At 38.7% G+C, this 22,325-nt stretch overlaps 1 pseudogene; it reads right to left on the minus strand.

Moving 5' to 3' along the window:
* Positions 1-4,042: 4,042 nt before the first annotated feature.
* On the minus strand, positions 4,043-5,859 carry LOC133756965 (proteasome assembly chaperone 2-like; annotated as a pseudogene).
* Positions 5,860-22,325: the final 16,466 nt, after the last annotated feature.

A 22,325-nucleotide genomic window follows, 5' to 3' on the forward strand; every position in this document is an offset into this window, starting at 1 on the left:
GTTCACTCTCTTCTTTTCTTCATCTCCTACTTTCCTCCTCCTCCTCTTCTTCCTTTACCTTCTTCTCTGCCTTCCTTCATCTTTGTCTCAGGACCTGGATACTTGTGTCTAGCTATTCTGCATGCTGGTGCACCCCAGGAACTCCCCCATTCAATGACCCTTGTTCCCTCCCACATTTACCATTTATTGACTCAAATCTCCATTCTCAAGGAAAATATACTCTAGGAACCTAGAACCCAAGATATCCCCATTTCACAGACAATAGCATAGTTCAGAGGTCACAGTGATTCACAATCTCCTTGCTATGTGGGTCCATGTTAGCTTGTGAGAAATGTAATGAGATGTGTCATATTTAAGGGCTGATCCTGATTGGAATTGAACACATATGTTATTCATCTGACCCGTCAACAAATGCTTTTTACTAAACCTCCTCAAGCAGAAGGAACTCTTTAGAAGCTGCTAACTTAATGAAGCTAATGAGTTATGTGATTTTAAATATAATTTGGCACAATTGTAGAACTGCAGGAGATGTGTGAGCTAATCCCTCACCTTCTCTTCTGGTGGCTGCACAATGGGCAAGACTGCAGATACTACAGTCGCAGCCCTTCCATCACTACCATTGTTTAAGTTTCTATTTGCCCAACTCCTTTATTCCTTCAGGTCTTAGCAGAACTTCCCTAGACTATCAAATATACTCTCCTTCACATGCCCATAGACTTGTGAAGTGAAGCAAAGAGTAAAATAGACCATGTGTGACTCCAGACTTTGTAGGCCTATAGAGCCCTTAATTCAGCTGACTATGTGAGGAGGCAGACATGGCAGATATGGGCAATAAAGCTAATCAGGAAGCAGAAGAATCGATCCTGTCATAGACACAGAACTTCTCCTTTGCTTGGACTACCCTTGCCTTCAGGTCACTCGTTCTACTGTTTGTAATATGTGATAAGTTTTTTACTTCCATTACTGGTTGAGTCCTAGATGTACAGGTTTCCATTAAGATGTAATTCTAGATTCTCTAGTGGGAATCTTCCCAGGGGATTGTATTCCTTCTACCCCTCCATTTGGTTGCCAGCCAGAACAAGGAAATTAACTCCAATTGTGAACCTCCTATATACTTCAGGTACCAAACCCTTTCCATATGTCATTTGGGGATGCAACACAGTGAGTTATTATCACCATTCTGAAAATATGACATAGGATGTGCTCTGGATTACCAAGCCAGTAGGGGAAAACATGAGATGTCAACCCAAGTTTGACTCCAAAACCAAGGAGTTTATACTGTACTTACAGATATATTTAGTTGGTTTCATAACTGGCCTGCAAATACAAACGTTTAAATCTTGGGTCAATAACTGAGTGAGACATACAGAAGTCAACAAGCAATCAGAGCTTCCAGTTTTACTCTTGATTTATAAACCAACTTTGAAAATCTTATTACACTTTCTTGTGAGTACAATATCCTCAACCTTTCTGAAATGTAATTAGCCCTCAACTGGTAAGAACAATTAAACTAATCTAAGATGTAGATCATAAAAATAATCAGCAGGACAGATGCTTATGATTCAATTACATAATACGTTACAAGTAGAAAAATGAAAATTTTAAAATATTATTCCAGAGTTAAACTTTAAAAATTAATGCAATGACACCAAAATAGTGATTTTTTAATCCAGAAAATAGACATATTTATATAGCATAATATGGAATAGTAACTGACTCAACCTGAATTTTTTTTTAATTTGTGTATCAAAGTCTGAGAAATAAATCCACTGAATCAGTGAAAGCTAACTAATGAAATCTGTAACATTACCAATGCTGTAGAAAATCAGATGTGGCATAACAGGGATGGCTGGTGAAAAGTACATCAAACTAATTAAGAAAATGATCCTGTTGTCTATTCTCTTCCTATTGATAACTTGAGACAATGAAATAAAATATATGAATAGAAAAATAAAAGTCATATCTCAGTTCATCAGTTGTAATATCAAACAGATTTGATATATAACATATAGAAATGAAAAACACAATATCTAATTCCTTAAATATTTAAGAATAACTTTTGATTAATTCTCAGTTAATATGACCCAAAACTGCCTAGAACATGAATAATGCCTTTAAAGTCATTTTAATAATAATAGAGTAAAGCATTATAAACCCCTTAACAATTGTCCATGGGTTTTGATAAAAGTATGTTTAATAATTGTGCATTTGTATTGCAAAGATGGACAAATATTTTCCTTATTGTCTATTAAGAATTACTATATATTGTCTCTGACCAAGTTGAAAACATAAATATCTTTCTAGTATCCAAAAGAATAGCTCAATGTCATGTGCCAATGTTTAGTAAAAGCCAAATAATTCAAACTATAATATAAATCTGATTTGTTTCTGAGGTAGTAACTGAAAGCTTTCATTAATTATTGTTGACTTTTACACATGTTTTTAACATCCAAACTGTGTTTATTGGGAAGCTTTCTCACTCATCTTTGTTTTTTTAAAGACTTCTTTATTTGTTTTAAAGTCAGAGTTACAGAGACAGAGGGAGAGACAGAGAGAGAGGGATCTTCCAACCATTGGTTTGCTCCCGAGATGACTGCAACAGAAGCTAGAAGCTTCATCCAGGCCTGCCTTGCAGGCAGTGGCTTTAATGGCTATGTCACAACACCAACCCTCCCATTCATCTTTTCTCTCTCTTTTTAAATATTTATTTATTTTCCCACTCATCTTGATTCACATCCTTCTGTAAGCCTTGCTTTTTCTCCTTTAGGCTGGCAGAGGACAGTAAAGGAACCAACATATAAAAATACCATTGTACATGGCTAAAAACCATGGTTATTTTATAGTATCCTGGTCACTTCACATCATTGAAGTAGATTTGGGGCTCTGCACTGGGCACCTCATTTGTGTTTCCTCTTCTCATCTACTGGAGAGGGATGAGAGATCATTTGCAAGGGGAATGTTTACATGGGGAGGTTGTCACTGCCAGAAAAGCCTTTATATAAAAAAAATTATGTGGTTTATGTTTTTATTTTTAATTTAAAAGGCAGAGTTATGGGAAGCTATGGTAGGTATCTTCTATCAGTTGGTTCACTCCCCAAATTGCCACAGCTGTGGGAGCTAAGCAAACCAAAGCCAGGAGCCTGGAACTCCATCCAGGTTTCCAGCATGGGTGCAGGGGCCCATGCAGTTCAGCTATCTTTCACTGCTTTCCTAGGCACATTAGCAGGAATGGAGAGTAGAGCAGCCAGGACTCTAACCAGTGCCCATATGGGATGCCAGTGTCATAGGCAGCATTTTACACACATTTTATTGTGATTTGACATGCCCCAACTTTGCTTCTTTTTTCAATATGTCCACTTGGGAAAAATTTCAACCACATATAGTCTTGGATCCAAACCTTGGCACTATCAGATGGATCTTGAATGCCTACTTAGCATCCCTGATCTCTTTTCCTTGTCACTGAAGTGCTGACAATAATATATACTAATTCAAAGAACTGTTAGGAGACTCAAATGAGGTAACAAATGTGAAACATATAACAAGTGCCTGGCATTTTGTAGACAACTGCCAACTGTGATTTTCTGCTATTTGTGCTTAGCTCTATGTTTCCATGTAACCAACCTTCTGGGCAGTCCACATAGAAAACTGGAGTACTGCCATACTTTTTAGTTATTGCTCTTTTCTTTTACTCCCCCACCCACCCACTCCGGGCCTTTGTCTGAATGTGAAATGAGTCTTGGTCTTTTCCAGGTTTTTTTTATCTTTTCAATGATAAGGAATTACTTTTCATTGACTGTACTTTTTTTGTTTTGTTTTTTACTTAGGAAATAAAATCTTATTGTACAAAATTTACATTTGTTATATCTGAGGAAAAGCATGGCAAAAGACTATCAGTTAATCCTTTCTTTTTAGAGATTTTTGTGAAAAGTAAATATTTACTTCCTAATACATTCTCAGATAATACAAATTTTCACATTGAACGTTTGACAGTTGTGTTGGTAATAAGTATCCTGGGATACAAGGTGTAAAACCTAAAAATGAATCAAAAGAGTGCAGGAGGAAGACCACTGCCAAAGAGTAATCTCCAAGAACTCGGGATTTTCCGTGGCAAGGTGGATGCTGTAGGGTCATCACCCTGTATACGTGGTTTGATTATTTGAAGCCATTCATTTAGATATTCAACAAGACCCAATGCATCTGGGATATTGTCCCCTTCCGGGGCAAATTTCAGCAGAACTGCCATCTGGACATCTTTAGAACAGCTTTCATCATATAGTAACTATGTGACGCCTCCTCCTGGAACATGGACACAAAGATCAGAATCTTCTATTTCAGGAATACATGGGCTTTTTTTCCATTTCTTGCCAGTCAAGGCTCTTTATTTTATTTTGAACAGTTTTTTGCATGGAAGGTGTAAGTAAATACTGGAAGGGAGTGCGACACAGCTGTTTGTCATTTTGGTGATAGGAATGGCAGCTAGAAAGAACAATGACTCTGGCAAAGCCGCTATTTTTCACCCAGCAAAGCAGTTTTTCACAGAATGACTTCGATTTATACTTAATAAAAATGGATCTTAATTGAAGAACCACTAGCTTCTTTGAAGGCAATGAATACACTTCAGCATTGGTACAGAGTTCTGCTGCATTCTCTTTTTTTTAAAAAAACTTTTATTTAATTAATATAAATTTCCAGTGTACAGCTTATGGATTACAATGGCTCCCCCCTCCCATAACTTCCCTCCCACCTGCAACCCTCCCCTTTGCCACTCCCTCTCCCCTTCCATTCACATCAAGATTCATTTTCAATTCTCTTTATATACAGAAGACCAGTTTAGTATATATTAAGTAAAGATTTCAACAGTTTGCCCTCACATAGCAACACAAAGTGAAAAATACTGTTGGAGTACTAGTTATAGCATTAAATCACAATGTACAGCACATTAAGGACAGAGATCCTACATGATATTTCTTTTAAAAAATTAATTAATTTTCTATGCAATGTCCAATTTAAACCAAGTTTTCTTTTTCATTTTCAATTATCTTTATATACCAAAGATCGATTCAGTATATACTAAGTAAAGATTTCATCAGTTTGCACTCACACAGAAACACAAAGTGTAAAAATACTGTTTCAGTACTAGTTATAGCATCACTTCACATTGGACAACACATTAAGGACAGATCCCACATGAGACATAAGTACACAGTGACTCCGGTTGTTGACGAAACAATTTGACACTCTTGTTTATGGCGTCAGTAATCTCCCTAGGCTCTAGTCATGAGTTGCCAAGGCTATGGAAGCCATAGGATTTGCCGACTTCGATCTTATTCCGACAGGGTCATAGTCAAAGTGGAGGTTCTCTCTTCCCTTCAGAGAAAGGTACCTCCTTCTTTGATGGCCCCCGTTCTTTCCACTGTGATCTCAATCACAGAGATCTTTCATTTAGGTCTTATTTTTTTTTTTCTTTTCCATGGTGTCTTTGCTTTCCATGCCTACAATACTCTCATGGGCTCTTGAGCCAGATCCGAATGCCTTAAGGGCTGATTCTGAGGCCAGATTGCTATTTAGGACATCTGCCATTCTATGAGTCTGCTGTGTATCCCACTTCACATGTTGGATCGTTCTCTCCTTTTTTGATTCTATCAGTTAGTATTTGCAGACACTAGTCTTGTTTGCATAGGGATTGTTTCCAACAATTGGCACAAGACAATCAGTATAGAAGTAACCAATCTTACACATATTCAGGGTAGCAATGATCAGATCTATTGCAAGCTGGCCAACATTTCCAACAGACACTGCTGGTATCAGGAGCATGAAGCCCGACAGGTCGGGGAACGTCTCCCCGCAGGAAATGAACATGGTCCCTGCACGGCCAGAGCACAGGACCGAGCGCAGTCCTGGAAACAGCAGCCGCGGGTCACAGGAGGCTGGAGTTAGGTGCCGTACCCGGTGGCCCAGTCCCTAGAACCCCCTCATTCACTGTACTTTATGCACCATTTTCCAATATAACATGTGAAGTTAACATTTTCTATGTCTGTCATCACAAGATTTGTGATCCATTCCAGTCCATCTATTTGGCTTAGCCTCTCAGACACTTCCCCAATCTTTCTTTCCATCCTGTTGGTGAGGATTGATGGCATCTTCTGTGCATGTGCTGCCCTGGACCTCTCTCATCACTTGGCTTTCTCAGAAAAGTTTTTATATTAAGGTGAATAGTCTCACCAGGGAAAAATCACTCTTTACTCACTTTTAAGGAAGTTTATTTGGTAGAGTTTTTTTCTTTTTAATTTTTCAAATGTTTCGGATTTGCCACAAGAATATGTATTTTCTGGATTTTACAATTAAAAGAAGAATGTGAGGTAACATGTTGTTAAAAGAGAGCTTGTTGCTTAATTGTTATCTTATTATCAGGCTGAGGATACCACTGCTTAATTATTCTTTTTGAAATTTCTTTTGCAGCATTAAGTCATATTTTTTTAAAGATTTATTTATTATTTATTTGCAAGTCAGAGTTACACAGAGAGAGAAGCAGAGGCAGAGAATGAGAGAAAGAGGTCTTCCATTCGCTGGTTCTCTCCTCAATTGGCCTCAACGGCCAGAGCCATGCCATCTGAAGCTAGAAGCCAGAAGCCAGAAGCCAGGAACCAGGAGCCAGGAGCTTCTTCTGGGTCTCCCATGCAGGGGTAGGGGTCCAAGGAGTTAGGCGATCTTCTACTGCTTTACCAGGCCATAACAGATCAGAAGAGGAGCAGCCAGGACTCAAACCGGCGCCCATATGGGATGCTGGCATTGCAGGCAGTGGTTTTACCTAATACGCCACAGCGCCGGCCCCACATTAATTTATTATTATTATTTCAGGCGGAGGATTAATCTACTGTGCCTTAGCGCTGTCCACGGAAGCTCCCGTATTCTAATCTTTAGCCTATCCATTCAACAATTCCTGTTTCTTATACTGTTAACACTTGAACATATTTTCTTGACATCTGCAGCAAGAAAAAATAAATAATAATTCATAAAATATACTCATTCAAATCATAAGCACATTTTTCTATTTATTTCTAGAACAATGCATATTTTTCTCAAACTATATTATGGTCATAACTATTTATATCCAAGACTTTATTACTACCTTTCATAAATCTTTTCCACAGGCTTATCTGCTCTTGATGAGTACTGAAATCATAATAATGAGTCTAAGAACTGTCAAGGAAAAGTACAAAGACACCTGTCACAGCATGTCAACAAATATCTACACTAGTAAAATGTTAAAGTTTGTTAGGTGGCATACAGTACACTACACAATACTATGCAGTATATAGTGTCCCAGTGTCCAATTTATAGAGAAGCTATTTTCAAACATTGGTAATTTGAAATACAGTAATTCCTCAAAATAAAGTTGCAACCTAGTACTAGAAAATACTTTCATAAATGTATTTCTTACATTATATCATATGTTTTGTTCACCTGAACATTGAGTAAAAGTAAATTTTACAGTAAAATTTATGCCACTTTCAAAAGAATTTAAAAATTTTCAAATTCTCCATTTTCCTATTACTTTTCTCAAAAGAATAGAACTCTAAAAACCCAATATTGATTTCAAAGTTATTATAAATGGTATATTCACTGCTTAAGTTTTTATGGGTGTCCTAAATGTAGGATAATGAGTTTAATGGGTTAAGGGAATGCCAATGGGAAACCTGATTAAAATCCTGAGTGGTGTTATCCGGTCCACCAATGATCTATCAGGTATTGCACTGCCTGTTCTGAAAATAAACATTTTTTTTTGGAACACAACTATGTCTTTCATTTATAGTCATGTGTAGCTGCTTTTGTGTTGCAGTGGCAGAGTTGGATATTGGTGAGATTATAGAAATTGCAAACCCTACAATATTTACCACCTGGATCTTTAGAAAAAAATTTGCCAACCTAGAGTCTACATAATAAGATTGGAGAACATTTCCTTGTAGGGTGTCCAGAGATACAGAAAACATGTATCTGTTTCTGAATGTGCCTAAAAACAGTAGGCACTGTGATAGATGTGCATTTCTGAACAAGCCACACAGCATCTCCAAAGAGTCCTTTACAACAGGCAGTCAGTAACAAATGCTTTTTTCTTCTTTTCTCTACAAGGAAGCTTATGTTGAAAATATTAATATGAAAACCCTGCTGATGAGCGAAGTTAAGAATTTGAGATGTCAGAGGCAGATATTTCAGAACTTTATATCAAATAAACTGTTTTTATAAGGTGTGCTGCTGATGTACTGTACATTTCCTTGCATTTAATCAGTCTTCAGACATTTATTCAATAGTTAGCTTTCTGATGGTACTTCGGCTAAATTCAAAATGTCAGCCTTTTCTTTCCTACTTTTACCCTACCCATTGGTATTTAAAACATTCCCTTTGTCTGTCTCTTGCTACCTTTATCTTCATTTGGTCTGAATGCAACATAGATAAACAATAAATAAATAACCTGACACCAAAAATTTTGAATTTTATTATTTCTCTTGTCTAAAATGAATGGGCTTGAAAAATACTGGTTGTTGCTATCTAACACTTGTTTTTCTGTTTTTACTTCTAAATTTAGCTTTTTTATTTCTTATTTTAGTTCTTAACAGATTTAATATGATTCATAGATGCAATTATAAAAACATAATGATTGGGTATAATATTTAGTTTTTCAGATTCAACCACATCTATTTTTTAATTATTATTTCAGCTGATTGACAAAATCTTGACCAAATGAGGGACTTTTATTTAGTCCTTAAATATAAAATCTAATAGAAAAGAACAGGCCGGCGCCGTGGCTCACTAGGCCAATCCTCTGCCTGCGGTGCCAGCACACCGGGTTCTAGTCCCGGTTGGGGCACCAGATTCTGTCCCGGTTGCTCCTCTTCCAGTCCAGCTCTCTGCTGTGGCCCTGTAGTGCAGTGGAGGATGGCCCAAGTGCTTGGGCCCTGCACCCGCATGGGAGACCAGGAGGAAGCACCTGGCTCCTGATTGTGTATCGGTGCAGCGCGCCGGCCGCAACACACTGGCCGTAGTGGCCACTTGGGGGTGAACCAATGGAAAAAGGAAAACCTTTCTCTCTCTGTCTCTCTCTCTCTCTCTCTCTCACTTTCTAACTCTGCCTGTCAAAAAAAAAAAAAAAAAAAAAAAACAAAAAAAAAAAACAAAAAAAAAACAGAAGAAAGTAGTCTTTGAATAAGTCTGTCTGGAGCTGGAGCTGTAGCATAGTAGGCTAAGCTTCCTCCTGTACCGCTGACATTCCATATGGGCTCCATATGGAACAGTCCTGGCTTGTTCCACTTAAGATACATCTCCCTACTAATGGCTGGGAAATCAGTGAAAGAGGGCCCAATTGCTTGGCCCCCTACACTCATGTGCAAGACCCGGAAGAAGATCCTGACTCCTGGCTTCGGATCGGCCCCACTTCCGCAGTTGAGGCCATTTGTGGAGTGAACCAGTATATGGAAGACCTCTCTCTCTCTGTCTCTCCCTTTCTCTGTAATTCTACCTCCCAAATAAATAAATAAATATATTTTAAAAGACTATCTGTGTTTGTTTTTTCCTAGTAAAAAGATGAATGATACAAATTGTGATTAAATATTCTTATTCCACACGCTGGCTATAGGACACAGTCACATTCCAGCAGAATCCTCTACCCTAGTGAATGCACTTGAGCCAGGTGTGATCTCTTCAAGAAATACTACTGCGGTTCAAGTTTCAGAAACTATTGGGAAAAAATTAAAGTGGGTCTTCTCTGAAAGTGGCAGGTTTCTCCTGGACAGCCATACATAGTAAATCAGAGTTATCACGTTTCCCTGGCTAGAACTAACTCAAATTGTCAGTATGTGGCCAGGTATTTATCATACATTTCAGATGGAGAAGAGAAAACAACCCAAGCTTCAATACTAGATACTAGAAAATAATTTTAACAACAAGCTGTTTGGGAAATAACTGAGAAAAGACAGAGTCTATGTTAAGAAAGTTTCAATGCCAAGCATACAGATTACATCAAAATGAAGGCAAATTGTAAATTAGGTTTGTAATGGAAAATAATAATAATTACAGTGAGAGTCTTTTATTTTATTAATTTGATAATGGTAATAACTGGTTATGTAAGTTTCCAAGGCTTAAATTTAAAGATAAATATAATAAACTTTTTCACATGAACATAACATTATCAGAATATCTACCACTAGCTGTAGGTTCTGCTGGTACTGATTTCTTAATAAATAGAAAATTTAAATTGGTATAATCAGTACTTAAGTCTGTGAAATGTAATGCAGGATCTATATTTATGCTCTTCCTTAGGGGAAAGATTACAAGTTCACCTGGGATCAAAAACACATATATTCTTTTTCTCTCATCTAGGTAGTGCTGAATTTTTTCAACCTAAGTGACACATTTAGAGATATAATGAACTTTAGAATTCACTTAGTCCACTTTAGAAATGAACAAAATGAGGCTAAATGATGTTTAATGACTTACTGTGATATCTTACCAACAACTTGGGGGCCGAATTCAGAAAGATAGAGATTTGAAACCTAATTCTACAAATTCAATTTTATTAATCTCTCTGAATCTTGGTTTCTTCTTATATACGTCACAAAATAAAACTAAGGTGTTTTTTTTTTTCTTTTTTCATGCAGGGAGAATGTATTCTTTTTTTCTAGTCCTGGGATTGCACCTTCGTAATTTCATTTCAACCTTGAAACCTCTATTTGTTCCAGAGTTAGTAATCAGATTAGAACCCAGAGATAAAGGATCAATTCTTAACTTTTTTGTTCAAAAAGTAAAGTCTAAATGGAAGGCTGAAAAGATTTGAAAATAGATATATTTATCAGGTCTAGTCTTTTCCTATTTCTTCCCAAACATTTTGTCTCCCATCCCATCCTGCTTATGTGATAAAGGCTGCATGACCTCAGAATTGCAGAACAAGTTATTCAGCCTTCAAGTTGGTCTATCCCTTCTCTGCCATGTCCCCATCTTAACAAGGGTGGGATATGATAACAAGTGTTCTTAGATAAGCCTAGTGATCAGACCTTAGGGTTAACAAACTTACTAATGTTCTGCCACCCATCACAGTGTTAGAACACAGATAGTTCAGAGAATTTCAGGGCAGAGTAAGTGCTCATCCAGTGCCTCAAATCTCTCTCAGGCAACATGAAGTACCAAGTGAAAACTAAATATTTTTCTATATCCTTGGCAATGGATTTAGGACTGGGGAGGAGCTGTGTAGAGACCAAAACAATCAATGCAGAGTAAACTTTAAAAGGAAGAAGATTGGGAGGCAGATCTCATGGTATAGTAGGTTGAGCTGCCTCTTGGGACAACCAAGATCCAGAATCACCTCCACCTTCCTGAAAATATGCAGGGAGGCAGCAGATGATGGTTTGAGTAATTGGGGTCCCTATCACCCATGTAGGACACCCAGATGGAGTTCTGGAGTTCTCTCTGTCTGTTTCAAACATTTGGGGAGTGAACAAGCAGATGGATAATTCTCTCTCAAAAAAATTTTTTACATGACTGAATAAACACTTTTAAAGAGGAAGATCGAGCACTATCTAGGTTACCTCTGATAGTCCCAAGATATCTAATGCCTCTGTAGACATAGCATGTTTTGTAGATGAATAAAGATCAAAGTAATTGAAATTCTACCAAGTAATGGTTCTATATCTCTGTGAGGTCCAGTGGAGATGAGTTCACTCACATATTTTTTCTAGTGCTTTGTGACATTTCTTAAAGACCTTTACATATCTAGGGTCAACATCAGAGCTAGTCATTTAGTAGTTGACAGGAAAACAAACTTAAATGTGTGGAAAATTACTGAATTTGGCTATATACCTTAAAATGACTATGTTATCTTTACTTTATCTAACTGATAAGAAACTTGAGTAAAAAATGAAGCTGACCATTAAGAAACAGAGCTTTAACTGTGTGCATATTTGACTAATACAAGCAAAACGGGTGCTTGAATTAGTTTCCTAATGCTGCTGTACACAACTTAGTGACTTTAAACAACACCAATGTATTTTAATTCATGCAATGAATTATCCTACTGTACCCCAAAAATATGCACAAATATTATGTGTCCATTAAAAATGCAAATATATTCTTTTATAATTCTGAAGGCCTGAAGTCCAAAATGGATCTTTATTTATTTATTTTTTCAAAGTGGAACTTATGGGTTAAAATGAAGGTGTCGGCAGGCTGCATTCTTTCTGGGGTTCTAAAGGGCAGCATGTTTCCCGAGTCTACTGCATCCACTGCCTCATGCCTACTTTCTCAATATTTAAAGACAAGAGCACAGCAACTTCAAATTTCTCAACCTGTCTGACATTTTCTCTACTTTTTCCATATTTTAATCACTTTCATGATTCTGTTGGGCTTGCCCAGATAATATAGGATAATCTAGTTGGCTCAAGATTCTAATTTAATGACAACCACAAATCCCCTATTATTATGTAAGATACCATATTCACAAATTCTGGGAATTACTATCCAAATATTTTGGGTGCCATTGTACTGCCTACAACAGAAGGTATGTGTGTATATGAGAGAAGTATTGCAAATAAATGTTCAATTTAATTAAATATACCATCATCCAGACATGCAATTAGTTAGTATAATCACTTATTAAGCCATGAAGCTCTTGGTTGCTTTCTACTGAAAAGATGAAGCCACCCTGGCCATTAAAGAAAAAAAACAAACAAACAAAAATAAAAATCAAACAAGATTCATAATAACAACAAAAAAATGCTAACCCGTTTATTATCTTCATAACTGAATTCCTTCACTATGTGGGCCTAGACTGTTATCTTAACCTTTCTAGGACATACTTTCCATTCACTTCCTTAGTTGGATGCATCATTGGGCTTTGTTAATTCATCTGCCATGCTCCCAAAGCCACCTTCCTCTTGGCATTGTTTATGTCCTGCCTTCCTCTAGAAATACCCTTTAAGAGCCTTCAAAACCTGGTGATAGAACACCATCCTTGTCTTTTAACCCTATGGTAGGCATCACATCTTCAACCTGAATTCCTAAATTGCAGTACACCACAGACTAAATTAATTTCTCCTTTCTTAGTTCACTGCCTGCAGTTTTTATGTCCCTATTTTATAATTTTCCTTCATATAAGATGGCTTTATGTTTACACTACATTTTTTAGCAGATTGTGCATCTCAGGAAGACAGAAACACAAATTCAGTTATCCTGGCATCCTTTACATTAGGAGGCAGTAGATTAGTGAAAAGGGAACACGTATCTCAGATGCAAATCTCCATTGAATTGAAATTTATTGAACTGAAAGGTAAGAAGAAGATTTTAAGTTCCCAGAAAAAGAAGAAATGAAATAATAAAATTTTCCTTGAATAGACAAGTGAATACATTTTGGTGAACAGAATATAAATACAAAATTTTCATACTACTACAGAGATTGGGGAGAAGAAATTTTTAATAGAAGTTAGCTTGTTTCTGATATTTCACTTCTTTTTTTTAATTTTTTTTTATTTACTTGATAGGTAGAGTTATAGACAGTGAGAGAGAGAGAGAGAGAGACAGAAAGGTCTTCCCTCCTTTGGTTCACTCCCAAAATGGCTGCTATGGTCAGCGCTGCGCCGTTCCGAAGCCAGGAGCCGCCAGGTGCTTCCTCCTGGTCTCCTACTCGGGTACAGGGGCCCAAGCACTTGGACCATCCTCCATTGCCCTCCCAGGCCACAGCAGAGAGCTGGACTGGAAGAGGAGCAACCGGGACTAGAATCTGGCACCCATATGGGATGCCAGCACTGCAGGCGGAAGATTAACCAAGTGAGCCACTGCGCTGGCCCTGATATTTCTCTTCTTGAGATGTGGGGTAAATGTTCTTTTTTGATGCAGGCAGATCCCAAGTAAATAAAACACTACTACAGTTCTAATGAAGGTTTGGATAACATGCTTTAAAAATTAGTCTATATTGTTTCTCAAGTAACTATTCCCAGAGGCCTTGGATTGGAGGATACAATTTAAAAGAAAAAGCAAAACAGTCACAAATAAGCCAATAAACCTACAGTGTTATGTAACTTGAGAAAGATGAAATAGGAATCTGTATCAGAGTCCTTGCTGGTAGACCTGTGTATAAATGAGGGAAAATTATTTGAACTAGATGGGAGAGAAACACAACAGTTGATATTGGAGTGGTAAAGGCATGTTTCCAAGTACTGAGGCTGCTAACAACTGTCACCCAGTCTTTACTATAGGATCGTGCTGAAATTAGAAAAATTAGGCCCACTGACAAGCCAAGCCCTGGCACCTTGATAAAGAAATCCAAAAAATTGTAGATGAAACGGATTCTGGGCCTGCGCCGTGGCTCAACAGTCCTCCACCTGCGGCGCCGGCACCCCAGGTTCTAGTCCCCGTCGGGGCACCGGATTCTGTCCCAGTTGCTCCTCTTCCAGGCCAGCTCTCTGCTGTGGCCTGGGAGTGCAGTGGAGGATGGCCCAAGTCCTTGGGCCCTGCACCCCATGGGAGACGAGGAGAAGCACCTGGCTCCTGCCTTTGGATCAGCGCGGTGTGGTGGCCATTGGAGGGTGAACCAATGGCAAAGGAAGACCTTTCTCTCTCTCTCCCTCTCACTGTCCACTCTGCCTGTCAAAAAAAAAAAAAAAAGAGTAATGGATTCTGAAGATCACCTTCTGGAGAGGATGATAAATAAATTTCAGTTCTGGAGATTAGCTTCCTTATTCCTCTGTAGCGAAAAGTATCCTGGAGCCCTACCCATAGTCACTATGTAAAGTCCAATGGACAAAGATGGTGTTGGTAGCAGTAATAGTAACAGAATACAACCCAACTCTTTAGCAATGAAATTTTAGGAACCTGCACACAGTCACACTGGAGTATACAATGGTTTCAAGTCATTCAACTCTCAACTACCAGTACAGAATTTCTTTCTTTCATTCTTTTTTTTTTAATGTTTATTTCTTTTCCATCTACATGAGAGGCAGAGTGACACAGAGAGAAATCTTTTGTTGATTCACTTCCCAAATGCACACAACAACAATGGTTGGGCCATGTTGAAGCCATGAGCCTGGAATTCCATGGGGGTTTTCCCTTGTTTCCCACACCTGTGGCAGCACCCCAGGAACTTGAGCCACCATTTGCTGCCTTCCAGGAATTATAGCAAGAATGTGGGCCAGCAGTGGAGCACCCAGAACTTGAACAGGCTTTATCACATGGGATATAGGTTAAGTAGTTGCTTAACTGACTATGTCACAAGACTCATCCCCCACTACAAAATTACTATGCCTACATCATGCTGGATCTAGGAAATATGAGGCAGCAGGACAATAATCCATGGCAGTAAACTCTCAGATAATTTCATTCTCAACTGTGTCTAGGAGTTTATGTATATGTCTTCCAACTAAAAATCTTATCCTAGAATAGGTAAATACTTACATGGTGAAAAGTACTACCAAATGTGAGAAGTACTACCAAATGTGACTCGCATGCAACATTCAGCAGCTTTGAAAGTATAACTTGATAATTAAAAAAAAACATTCATAACAAATTCTCATGGAAAATTTTTTTCAGAGTTCTCTCTGTACCATTTAAAACAGACAACAGTACAAATTCAATTTTGAAGTTTTCAGTTAATTGTTATTTTCACATGCATTTTGACATATTCCGAAATTTGATTCCTCTAAATGATTTTCTACTAACCTTCAGGAATATCTTTTCTCTTACTTCATGGACCTCACTAGGCTTTACCTAAGACCATCTCCTTATACCCTCCCACACAACCACAACACAAAGGATACTAAAGTATTGCTGTGGGTTAAAGTATTCCTCTATTAAAATACATTTCCGCCAGCGCCGTGGCTCACTAGGCTAACCCTCCACCTGCGGCGCCTTGGAGGGTTCTAGTCCAGGATGGGGTGCTGGATTCTGTCCTGGTTGCTCCTCTTCCAGTCCAGCTCTCAGCTGTGGCCCGGGAAGGCAGTGGAGGATGGCCCAATTGCTTGGGCCCTGCACCAGCATGGGAGACCGGGGGAAGCACCTGGCTCCTGGCTTCGGATCAGCATGGTGTGATGGCTGCAGCGGCCACTGAGGGGTGAACCAACGGCAAAAGGAAGACCTTTCTCTCTGTCTCTCTCTCTCCCACTGTCCACTCTGTCAAAAAAAAAATACATTTCCTATTTTCTTCATTTTCAAATATTTTATTAAGCAAAAGCTTATCTTGACTGGTGATGAAGCCGATTCTCCTAATGGCATAGGTAACCACAAATTTAATGTTACTTTATTATTTGGTAGAGCAACAGCAAAAAGAATACATTTTCTCTAGGGAAAATAAGGGATTTCAGTAAGTAAATTATAAGATCAATGATGCTGATATTGTATAGAAACTAAAATTAAAGAAATAACAAAGAGGATTAGTGATTAGAGAAAACCCATTTCATTATTTGTGAATCTGAAATACTTCGCAATAAATACACTTTAATTTATTGACATATTTTCAGTTTAAGAGAGGAGAAAACGATGAGATTTAGTCACAATTGTCATGGTTGAAAGAGTTGTGAAAACATTTTATATAACTACTTCATATGCATTTTTTTCTATTTCACTCGCTTGGAGGAGAAAAAAGCACTAATTAGTAATACTACATTTTGCTGGGAGACAGTATATAGAGGTCAACAAATAATTACATTTGGAAATAAATTGCCAAACTAAATTGATTTCAATTTTATCAAATAGTGGCTATTAAAAGACTACAGTAATGTCGATTTAAAAGTACTAAATATCCAGAAAAGAATTCTATGTGAAAAACATAAATTTAAGCTATTGATTCCTCTCAAAAACAAAATGAATTGTGCTAAAACACAAAGTAAAGAAAATAGAATGTGTATAATACTCCAGTTAATGTTATTTGGAAGAAAAACTGATAATGTCCAAATAATTTATAATTCCAAAAGAAAAACTGATAATGCCTGAAACTCCAAATCCCAAAGAATAGCTCTGAGAGTCCATTTATTGACTAGGACTTTGCTGCATATTTTTTGGCAAGTCAATTATCTTTTCATACACAAATGCATTGACTTAGTCATTACTTGCCACAAAGATTCTGCAGTACCTAAAATTTTAAAAGAATATTTACACCCTTAGTGAAACCTAAGGCCATGCTTCTCTCTCTTGCTCCAAACTGTTCTATTTGGAGTTACACAAGAGCCTCTAAAATGCTTAACATCAACAGTTAGAACTTATTGTTCAAAGTCACTCATACTCTTCATTTCCTATTCATTGAAACTAAGCCCTGGCACAGATGCATACCCCACACTCCACCCACATTTAAATATCTAAAATACCAATATGGCATACTCAGTTTACAGAGCACAATTGGAATGGAAAAGTAATATCAGCAAACAGAGGCCAAGGAGGGAGAAGTGTGAAATGATCAAAATATGATGGTAGAAAATAGGATTTTGCCTCTGGCATTACATAGATCGGCTTATGCATAACATTCTTGAAAAGCATTCTGATTTTAATTGTTTTTTTTTTTTTTTGCTTTTATTTATTCTACAGACACTACATCCCAGTGGATGACTCCCATTGTTCTACTTCCATCCATCTATGCCTTCAGCTTCCTATTGTCACCATCTATGTGGCAGAAGGAATATTCCCATTTTCAATATAATTTTACTATTCAGTTTTTCATTCTATGGTGAAACACCCGAGAGATTATTAGAAACACAAGTTTTGGCCGGCACCATGGCTTAACAGGCTAATCCTCCGCCTTGCGGCGCCAGCACACCGGGTTCTAGTCCCAGTCGGGGCGCCGGATTCTTTCCCGGTTGCCCCTCTTCCAGGCCAGTTCTCTGCTATGGCCCGGGAAGGCAGTGGAGGATGGCCCAAGTCCTTGGGCCCTGCACCCGCATAGGAGACCAGGAGAAGCACCTGGCTCCTGGCTTTGGATCAGCGAGATGTGCCGGCCACAGCAGCCATTGGAGGGTGAACCAACGGCAAAAAGGAAGACCTTTCTCTCTGTCTCTCTCTCTCACTATCCACTCTGCCTGTAAAAAAAAAAAAAAAAAAAAAAAAAAAAAAAAAAAAAAAAAAAAAAACCACAAGTTTTACATAGCTCATAGTTTTGGAGGTTCAAGTCCAAGATTGTGCAGCCCCTTTACTTTGGCCTCTGATGAGAGAGCAATGGTGGAGCAACGAGAGTGGGTAGGATTATGTGGCAGAGAGAATGGATGGACCAACTCAGTTTTTTGTAATGAACTCTTTCATGAGAAATACCTTTGAAGAACATGACCCCTGTAACTAAGGATCTCCCACTGGGTACACTTCCTAAATACCATACTTGGACTCTGTATTTATTAATTTATGACTTTGGGGTTTAGAGTGCTGCATGAATTTAAAAGTCAAGTCATGTTCAAACCATAGCAATAACCATCATATATTACTGTTTTAACTTTAACTAGCGGGGCAAACTTGCTTGTCTAGGGTCAAAAAGTATAAGAAAAGGACAAAAGCTACTTTAAAGGCATACTGTTGAGATTATTGTTGTGGAGATAGAGGCTCAATTTCATTAAAGACCTCTGAGAATCATTCAGTTGTTTGGTAGCAGGTATAGCGTTTATCTAGCACCTTTCATACTGACTTGTGAAGGCTTGTCCCAGTACACTCATAACTGAGTCTAACAGATTTCTCTTAAAAAAAAAAATGTACTAGTAGTTATAGTACTAGCAGTAGTTTGCCATTTTTGCCCATGCATCTAAAATCAGACCTGGAATAAGGGAATATGATATAAGGCAGCTGTTAACAGTAAATTAGCGGATGGCGCCGTGGCTCAACAGGCTAATCCTCCGCTTAGCAGCGCCGGCACACCGGGTTCTAGTCCTGGTTGGGGCGCCAGATTCTGTCCCTGTTGCCCCTCTTCCAGGCCAGCTCTCTGCTATGGCCCGGGAGTGCAGTGGAGGATGGCCCAAGTGCTTGGGCCCTGCACCCGCATGGGAGACCAGGAGAAGCACCTGGCTCCTGCCTTTGGATCAGCACGGTGTGCCGGCTGCGGTGGCCATTGGAGGGTGAACCAACAGCAAAAGGAAGACCTTTCTCTTTGTCTCTTTCTCTCACTGTCCACTCTGCCTGAAAAAAAAAAAAACCCAGTTAATTAATAAGCTAATTTGTCAGTATTCAAAATGACTTATAGTTTTATAGTCCTTTCTCAAATGTACTCACATTTAATTTCTACAATAATCCTATTGAATTATCATCATCGTTATGCTTACTTAAGAGATGAGAACTGCTTGCCTCAAGTCAACACAACTAATAATTTGCATAGAAAGAACTTAAACTCACATGCAGTGCTCTTTCTGCATTATTTGAATTTTCTTCCTTAAAAGAAATTGCATCTCTTATATTTACCTATGCTTGATATGTCCACCACCTAAGGCATCTAATTGATATTTGGAACAAGAATGTAGGACTGAACTGATCTCTGGGCATTAATTATAATAAAAAAGATTTGGCAGATAAAATGTGCATGGCGATAGGCACTTCAGTCATGGCTAACCTATTTAACTGATTTAATTTGTCATGGCCTATACAGCCTTCTGAAAGGTAATGTGGCAGCCAGGTTCCAAGACACACCTCCAAGTTTTTATATCATAATATTTAATGCTCCCCTCTCATACTGAAGAGGCTGGTGTGTGTGTTCAACAGAATATTGTAGAAGGGCAAGTTATGATTCTGATACAGGATCATAAAACACATTGCCTCACTCTCTACTAGATTACTTACTCTAAAGCAAATCAGCTGCCAGGTGCTGAGAATGCTTAAGTAGGCCTACTGAGATGTAACTGTGGCAAGGAACTGAGGCTACAGTCAATAACCAGTGCTAATTTTTTAGCAATGTGAGTGAACCAGTTTGGAAATAAATCCTTCAAATAATAAAGCCTTCAAATAACTGCATGAACAATTATGCTATGATCCTTTAGGGAAGACAAGGATAAAAGTAGTACTAACGTTTAGTAACTATGTAGCACTCTATATGGAGTGCTTTTAAGAACTTTATATAAGGCCGGTGCCGCGACTCACTAGGCTAATCCTCCGCCTGCGGCGCCAGCATACCGGGTTTTATTCCCGGTCAGGGCGCCGGATTCTGTCCTGGTCGCTCCTCTTCCAGGCCAGCTCTCTGCTGTAGCCCTGGAGTGCAGTGGAGGATGGCCCAGGTCCTTGGGCCCTGCACCCGCATGAGAGACCAGGAGATGGCGCTTGGCTCCAGGCTTCGGATCAGCATGGTGCGCAGGCCACAGCGGCCGTTGGGGGCCGAACCAAAGGAAAAGGAAGACCTTTCTTTCTGTCTCTCTCTCTCACTGTCCACTCTGCCTGTCAAAAAAAAAAAAAAAAAAAAAAAAAAAAGAACTTTATACACAAAACTACAATTATTCCTCAGAACTGCATCTTAAACTACTACTAAATCACTCTCATCAACAAATATCCCATAATTTCACTTAAAAACATTAAGCCATGGGCCAGCACTGTGGTGTAGAAAGTTACGCCTCTGCCTGCAGTGCTGGCATTCTATATAGGCACCAGTTCTAGTCCCTGCAGCTTTATTCCCAATCCAGCTCCCTGCTAATGCACCAGGGAAAGCAGCAGAAGATGGCCTATGTACTTGGGCCCTTGCACCTATGTGGGAGATCCAGAGGAAGCACATGGCTCCTGGTTTTGGCCTGGCCCAGCCCTGGCCATTGCGGTCATTTGGGAAGTGAACCAGAGGATGGAAGATCTCTTTCCTTCTCTCCCTCCTTCTGTCTCTGTAACTCTGCCTTTCAAATAAATAAATAAGTCTTTAAAAAAAATTAATACTTTGACTATAATGTAAATAAATGTTGTCTCAAAATTTTTTAAAAAGCAGAACCTCTTTTCACCACACAGCCCTCTATTTATTTACTGCTTGCCCATATATCAAATTCTTAGAAAATAACTTATATTTTAAAGTTCCAATATCTAAGGTCTCTGGTTTTTGCTCCATTTCTTTTAACACATTTCACATAGGGTTTCACTTCTACCACTCTAGCAGTACTGCTCTTGTCCAGTCACTAATATCTCCTAACTGCCAAAATTCTTTACTCCAGGGGTAGGGAACCATTTTTTGCCAAAATCCATTTGGATGTTTATAACAGCATTCACAAGCTACACAAAATTATCAGCTTGAAAATTAGCCTGCTATATATTTGTTGAGTTTCAAGTCCCATCTGTGGTTGCTTTGGCAGAACCATACCTAATGATTTCATGGGGCTTATAAGTATACATTTCAGACATACCCCACCACTGCTTTACTCAATTCTCAGTAATCATCCTCCTGACCACGTCACAGCAATCTCCTTGATCCTCTCCTTGAAACACTCTGTTCACTTGGTTCTAGGATACTACAGTCTGTGGTTGCTTTCTACTCCTAAGGACTAACCCTTTCTCAGGACCCTTAGCTTGGTTTTCTATATTTTTCCAATTTCTAAATATCAGAGGATCCCTGAGCTCAGTCACTATGTATCTCCTTTTCTATCTATACCCAGTCTCTTTGTAAGCACCATTCATACACTGAGGACTTCCAGATTTATATCTGCAGCAAAGACCTCACATGCAAACTCCAATCTGTCATATCTAACCTTTACTTGATGTTTTCTCCTACATGCTTAACAAACATCTCATTCTCAACAATTCCAGAACTGAGAGCCTGGTCCTCCCCACTGTGTGCTTGTCCTCTCCATTTTGGTTGATGGCAACTGATTCTTTGGGTTGGGTAGCTCAGAAACTTTGGAGTCTTACCTGACTCTCTGTTTCTCTTACATCCCTTAACTACATATCAGCTTATCCTGTTGAGGCTGCATTCAAAATACATGCAGAATCTCACTTTTTTTTCCACCACTATTCCTACCATGCTGGTCCATGCCACCATATTGTTAGTGTAGATTATTACAATGGCCTCATAACTGTACAATTTCTGTAAATTTGGCAGTCCTATATCCCAGTAGGGCATTATTGTGTTTCTTTTCAGATATAAATAACATCATGTTGCTTTTTGTTTGTTTGTTTAAAACTCAAGAAAGGAAGCAGAGAAAGAAGAAAAATTGAGATCAGTTAAATTTAACAGTTTAACTGAGCAACACCACAGATCAAAGATGATGGGGCTGGCACTGTGGCGCAGTGGGTTAATACCCTGGCCTAAAGCACCGGCATCCCATATGGGTGCCGGTTCAAGACCCGGCTGCTCCACTTTCTGTCCAGCTCTCTGCTATGGCCCTGGAAATCAGTAGAAGATGGCCCAACTCCTTGGACCCCTGCACCCA

This window comes from Lepus europaeus, chromosome 3 (genome assembly GCF_033115175.1).
Source record: "Lepus europaeus isolate LE1 chromosome 3, mLepTim1.pri, whole genome shotgun sequence".
Taxonomy (NCBI): domain Eukaryota; kingdom Metazoa; phylum Chordata; class Mammalia; order Lagomorpha; family Leporidae; genus Lepus; species Lepus europaeus.